Raw genomic sequence first — 7439 nt, 5'->3', positions numbered from 1 at the left:
AGCCAATTCTAACCCTGGACTGGAATGTGGAGTAAAATCATCTCCAGGCAAGGCCCAGCACCAGCAAGAGACAAGATGATTGAGAGGTGATGAGAATAGAGGAAATGGGTTCTCAGACGCCACCACTGATGTCAGAAACAGAGATGAATTCTAATGAGATTGACTTTGAGAGAGAAGAGCAGAATGCTTAAAATGCCCAGGCAGGTCCGAAATGCACTTTTCTCTCTCTCCCTGCATGCTCTCCCTGAACAAGCACCTCCATTCTCGTTGCTTACGTCCCCAAAAAGCCAGTGTCTTCCAAATTTGTGCCTGTTCCTAACTCACTCCTGAACCCCAAGCCCTCTCTATCCCCAGAGTCCCCTCTCCTTATCCCCTTTTGGTCCAGATTTTTGCTAAATTAATGATTCTGTCTCTAACTATCCTCTGCCTTGCAAATGAAAGCTCTTTTGGTTTTAAGAACTCTTATGGACTGGCATTTATAGCTGAGATTAAAAATAACCCCCACCAGACTGCCTGTAAGATGTGATTTCCTGAGAACCTGCAGGCTTTGGGAATGCAAATCAGAAAAGGATCCAATTGCTACCAACACTTACCAAAGAAAATTGCCATTTGCATCTGCACTCCAGATCCTGGATGGCTACAAATAAATCAGTGGCTCACTCAAACCAGAACCAGGCACAGATTGAAAGCCCTGGTGGAGGTGGATTTGGAAGGAAGAGTGAAAAGGACACAGCTCTGGAAATTGGGACTGATGAGTCCATGTCACTGCCAAAATAGAAAGCTGGGCAGTGCATTCCCAGGTATCTAACCCTAGGTGACCCTGAATGTTATGGGCAGCATTCCTTCAGCTTAGTGAGTGTGGTTTCCAACTGCTAGACCTCTTGCCCCACCCAAAGATATGTTCCTACAGTTTTGTTAACTACACTCTAAGGTCATCCTTGCCAGTGGATTGGATACGTTTTCAGGCCTGGAGCAAAACAGAAGTGATTTTACTGGAAACATGGCGATATCGTGTGATAGTAATACCTACCATGGGCACAGTAGAAACAAGAGTCCAGTTTTATCTTGCTTACGAAACAGATTTTCCTGAAATCACTTCTCTCCACATGCCTGAATGTGGTAACTCCCTTTCCATCAACCTTTATCTGGCTCCCTAAATATCATTTCATATCATATAATAAAATATCAATTAAAGGATCAAAAACCTGTTTCCCTTAAGATTCTAATATCTCAAATTCTGAGCTGGTTTCCTCGAAAGGACTGTGTGACCTCAGTTCTGCTGCTTCTCTGGTCTCTATTAAACCTCCCCTACTTAGCAATGCCCCAAGGGTGTCTGCATTGGTCTTAAACAAGCTATGCTATGCTGCAGAACACATGACCCTAACGTCTTTGTTTTTAGGGAACACACTGAAGTATTTGGGGATGAAGGAGCATCATATCTGCAGCTTCCTCTCAAACAGTTCAGAAAAAAAGTAATATGTGTGTATATATACTTAGAGAGAAAAGAAGCAATGCAGTAAAATGGCAATACTTGGGCAATCTGGGTGAAGGGTATGCAAGAATCCTTTGTGCTCTTCTTGCAACTTTTCTAGAAGCCTGAAATTAAGTCAAAATAAAAGTCAAAAGAAAGAAAAATTACCTTAGCAGCATGGTGAGCTTTAAAGGAAATAATATCTATGAAAATATGCTCCATAAAGTGCTGTGTAAATGTTTTTAAACTAAAAGTTATACTATTTATGCTATCCACTTAAATACATTTTCCTGAAAAATTAAAAAGTTTCAATGGCTTGGGGCGCCTGGGTGGCTCAGTTGGTTAAGCGACTGCCTTCAGCTCAGGTCATGATCCTGGAGTCCCGGGATCGAGTCCCACATCAGGCTCCCTGCTCAGCGGGGAGTCTGCTTCTCCCTCTGACCCTCCTCCCTCTCCTGCTCTCTCTCATTCTCTCTCTCTCAAATAAATAAATAAAACCTTTAAAAAAAAAAAGTTTCAATGGCTTAAGAAAACACATATTTGGGGCGCCTGGGTGGCTCAGTTGGTTAAGCAACTGCCTTCGGCTCAGGTCATGATCCTGGAGTCCTGCATCGGGCTCCCTGCTCGACAGGGAGTCTGCTTCTCCCTCTGACCCTCCTCCCTCTCATGCTCTCTGTCTCTCATTCTCTCTCTCTCAAATAAATAAATAAAATCTTTAAAAAAAAAAACACATATTTATTCCTCGCACATTCAAAGCCCTCTGCAGGCCCAAGCACTCCATGGGTAGCTGTTCTCCATGCAGCGTCTCAGGGATCCAGGCTGCAGACAGCTAGTGAGCCACCATCACAAACAAGACTCCAGGGGTCATCTCAGCAGATGTAACTTATGGAGTTGTCCCACTTGCTCCTCGGTGCCATAGGGAGGATGTCACACGTCCCCTTCCACTCACAGCTCACCAGCTAGAGCTAACCATACAGCCCCAGCGGACTGTATATACAGGGAATGTCATGCCAGATTTGTGGAGCATTCTTGTCTTGGTTCCAGGATCTCCTTGAGCTCTCATTTTCTGCTGAACAAAAAACACTTTCTCTTTCTCAAAAAATGTGAAGAAGGATGGGGCTCAGAGTGTGACTGTTTGCTAAATAAAGTGAAATAACAACAACAACAAAAAAAGCCACAAAAAATGTGAAGAAGGAAAGGGGGAAGAAAGGTACATATCTAACTTTATTCCCTCCTTTCTCTTCATATCGGTGTCCCAGTGCTCCAACTTAGACTCCCTACCTGACTACCAGTCACAGAGAGGAGGTGGCTCTGCATTCTTTAGGGATCACCCAGACTATGCCACCCTTCCTCAGAAATGTAGTGGCTTACACTTGTCAAGACAGAAAACGTTCCTCTTATCATGGCGATCAAAGACTCGGGGTCTTGATTAGAGAACAAATGAAGACAGCATTAAGGACAAAGAAAGGCAAATAGTAAAGAAGAAGCATTTGAGCATTTTCAAGATCCACAAATATTGATCAATGCCCACTTTACACCTAGATTCTTTACATTTAGTATTTGCAACATCTCTTATTTACACCCGTCCAAGTTGCAGCCACCTTAGAACAGACACATTTGAAAATCATAGTACAGAACCAAAGGTATTTGTGAAATGAGAGCAAAGCAACCTCTTCTGGGGAATCAAGGATATAGACAACGTCCCCTTCAAAAAAACCAAGTACAGAGCACAAGACTAATAATGCCCAGCATACAGACAGGGGAGAACAAACCTCCAGGGGGAGGATAAAGAAAGTGACCTTAAGGCAGGGCTGTAAATGAAAAAGCACAGGCTCCTTGGGTTTTACTGTATTTACGCCCCCAGAGACAGGTGTTTTGGCAGCTCTTGGGGAGGATCTGCATTACCAGGGTCCACAAGCTCACGGGTCACGGCAGCACTTCTCAGCCTCACTCTCAGAATAAGGACAGCTCTATTCCTCCCACCACACACCTTAAAGATCTGGCACCAAAGTAGCCTCCTTGCTTTTTCTGTCACAACTCAGAAGTTTAGAGTTCCCTGCACAGAGCTAACCTTCTCCATGATCTCCTGTGCCACTTTTGGAAGTAAATCCATATGACAGAGCACAGAAGCACACACACAGAAAGGCAAGTCTTTATTTCCTCCGTCCTCTGTCTTTCGGTCTACCCTTCCCTCCATTTTCCCATCCCTCCCTCCTTTTCTCCCTCTTTCCTTTCCTATTTCTTTCCTTCCCTCCTTCCTTCTTTCTCTCCTTCCCTTTTTCCCTTCTTCCTCCCTCCCGTCCTTCCAATTTTCCTTCCTCCTACCTTTCTACCTTCCTTCCTTCTCTCCTTCCTTCAACAAATTACTTATGGAGAGCTTCACATGTGGCCAGGGACAATTTCTTTAATTTAGAAAATGAGACTTCACTACATTCAACTTAAGAGTAAAAAGCACCTGTCCCCAGGTAGATTGCTACAAATACATGGAGAGAGACAGAATCCAGCTTCAGTTGGATACTTCTGCCCACCTACCTAAGGAAAAAGAAGAAAAGGGGTCTTTTTGTTGCCAGACAATCCTGGGTAAGACTCTGGGCATGAAGACAGCATGAGGGAAGCACATAAACAGCATCCTATTTCCAAGATGTGCAGTGCACCTGGAGTAGAGTTTTAAAAGTTCATTCCTATTTAGAATCTAGAGAAAGGTGAATTCTGCCTAAGGCCCTGCCCCCTCCCCATCTCTCCCCATGTCAGTCTTGAGTGTGGTTCCCCTCTCTGGGCCTGCAGCTCTTTTCAGGGGTGGGCCCTCTTCTACGTTATAGCTCCCCAAGGTCCTATACTGCCATGGAAGACAAAAAGTACCCATTTGCGTTAGTGCATTACCTGCTCCACTTTATCTTGACTAGTCCACTCCACTCAGACACATCAGTGACTCTTTTCCTGCACAAAACACACATCCAGGGGCACCTGGGTGGCTTGGTCGGTTAAGCATCCCACTCTTGGTTTCGGCTCAGGTCATGATCTCAGGGTCTTGAGATCAAGCCCTGCATCAGGCTCCATGCTGAATGTGGAGCCTACTTGAGATTCATTCTCTCTCCCTCTGTCCCTCTCCCAACTCACGTGTGGACCCTCATGCACTCTCTCTCTTTCTAAAATAAAAAAACAAATCTTAAAACACACACACACACACACACACATCCATTTTTGGTCCTCCATAATCTCCCCCCCAAAAAAATTTTTCTTCACCTCTTGACAGAGTATATTTGTTATTTTTGTATTCTTCAAATGGTCATTGTAATTATATATAAACAAACCATATATAATACAAAACTAGAGGTAATTTTGGTTTTAGATTGATTGCCACTCAAAGTTTTGAATCTTTGTGTGTGGCCTGCTCCACTTTGTTTCCGTGTCCCAGGAGAGAAGGAAGCAGGCTCATCCAGCCATGAGGGGAGAAACCTGGGTTTGGATATCTAATTGGTGTCCTCAAGAAACCCATGAAAGTTTTCCAGTTATAGTTTTAGGGTTCAGGCAGGCCTTACAATGACATGCTGGGAAGCACTTTAAAGTCTGACTCAGAGCATGGAGCTGCAAGCTGCATCCCTCTCCGTGTGGGGGCCATATGCCCCAGCTTCTCCTGCCAGCACAGATCTGAAACACTGTCTTCTTGCTCTTACCCACATGAACATTGGTAGTTATCAGCCCAGGTCTATCTTTTTCCCATTCTTTTCTCTCCTTCCTCTACCTCTCTCCTCAAATTTCTAGGCAAGAGCAAGATCATCCAACGTTCCCAGGAGAATCATGGCTTTCCCGAGGCCCCTCCATCTCTCGGCCTCTGGGTGCAGACACATTCAAGGTCTGCCCCCTCCCCCTCTCTCAGTAGAGGTTCTTCCCAATCATGGGGTGACGCAATAGAATTTTGAAATCCTCTCTCCCCCAAAACCCCCTCGCACCAGGTTTATTCAAGGAGCTGGATTCTATGAGGGACTGTGAGCAGTGACTTTTTCTCTCCACATCACTGCCTTCAGTTTTACTGATTAACAGCCTCTTTTCTAGCCATGAGTAACCTTCCAGGTAGAGCTTGTGGCTTTCCAGACAAGTGGGGAATTAAAATAGCATAATTTTCCATTAAAATAAAAGTTCCCTCCCACTGTAATCAAAACCATTATCTCCCAAATGATTTCGAGGTCTCTCTCCAGCTAGACCTGAGCACGCCTCCGCATTCGGTTCCAGTGATGGGGAGGGATAGGATGACGTGCTCAGCGGCTTCCAACTCATGGGAGGAGGCAGGAGGAGAAGGAAGTAGAAAGCGCAGGGTCTTACTTAACTAGTCCTGTACACCTGGCCACTCAGTGTCCTCTGGTTGGCGTGATACTGACTGCAGTACGTAGAATGCCCTCCCCAAAGATGTCCACATCCTAATCTGAGAAACCTGTGAATATGTTACCTTCCATGGTAAAGAGGGACTTGGCAGATGTGATGAAGTTTAGAACTTCCAGATGGGAAGATGAAGCTGGACTATCCAGGCGAGCCCAATGTAATCAAAGGGTCTTTATCAGAGGGAGGCAGGAGGGTCAGAGTCAGAGAAGATGTGCCGCATTGCTGGCTGGAAGCGGGGAGCCAGGAACGAGTGCCGCATTGCTGGCTGGAAGCGGGGAGCCAGGAACGAGGGCCGCATTGAAAAGCTGGCAAGGAAAGGAATTCTCCACCAGAGCTCCCAGAAGGAATGCAGGCCTGCCGACACCCTGATATTAGCCCAGTAAGACCCAGGTTGCACTTCTGACCCCCAGAACTGTGAGATCAGAAATGTGTTGTTTTAAACTATTAAGTTTTTGGTAATCTATTATAGCAGCAATAGAACACTAACAGGCTGATGCATGGGACTCATTGTGGGATTTCTTTGTGGGGTTACTTCTCAACCAGCGTCAGTTTTTGACAGGCCCCTCCCTGTGGGACATTTGATAATGTCTGGAGATATTTTAGACATCACACCTGGGGGGAATGCCAATAGCATCTAGGGAGTAGAGGCCAGAGATGCCAAGTATCCTACAATGCACAGGACAGGCTCTTACAACAAAGAAGTATCGGGTCCAAAATGTCAGTATTGTCAAGGTTGAAAACCCTGATCTAAAGCAAGCAATGAACTCTTTGGCCTCTTGTCATCTCTCTCCTGTCCAACAGACAGCATCTCCCCCACTTCCAAGAGGGTCCTTTCAATATAGCTTGAGCCTGATTCACTTCTAGGGGAAAGCATTACCCTTCTTTGCTCCACCAAACCCTGGCAGTCAAGCAGCACCTACACTGCCAACCAGTTCTCTCTGCTCTGCCATTAGCAGCAACAGTAGGCAGCCTTTTCCCTTCTGGTTTCACCAGGCAGGAGTCAAGCATCAACCTCTAGATTGCTATTGCCTTCTAAAACTGGGGCAGTGGTTCTCTACCGGAGGTAATTTGCCCCCCCCCCCCCCCGGGAGCGCTTAGCCCTACCTGGAGATATTTTTGGTTACCACAATTGTGGGAGGTGGGGAGATGGTACTAGCATCTAGTGGGTGGAGGCCAGGAATGATGCTGAACATCCTACAATGTACAGAATAGCCTTTCACGGCAAAGATTTATCCCCCCAACAGGTCAAGAGCACTGAGGTTGAAAAGTCCAGCTCCAGGAAGTCCAGGGAAGGCTCTTTGAAGAATGCTCTTGCTGTCTGCTCTGATGAGCAACAAGGGCAGGTAGATGAGTGAGATGTTGGTCTCCCTTTCTGCCAAGTGTCTTGATTCTACCAGTAATGCCCTGGGACCTCCCAACCCCCCTTATCTTTTTGGGGGAAGGGGAGAACAGCATTCTAGAAAGACAGGGAGGAAAGAAGCATGATCTCCTCTTACACAAATTCCCTTTGAATGATTCTCTTTTATGTAAGCTAGAGACAGATGATTAAGGATTCTGTCTCTAGATTATATGCTCACTTACCACCAACTGT

This window comes from Mirounga angustirostris, unplaced genomic scaffold, assembly GCF_029215605.1.
Source record: "Mirounga angustirostris isolate CCGP_5_RB_7025 unplaced genomic scaffold, mMirAng1.0.hap1 SCAF_12, whole genome shotgun sequence".
NCBI lineage: Eukaryota > Metazoa > Chordata > Mammalia > Carnivora > Phocidae > Mirounga > Mirounga angustirostris.
The sequence above is the reverse complement of the archived record's forward strand: the minus strand, read 5'-3'. Positions refer to the sequence as shown.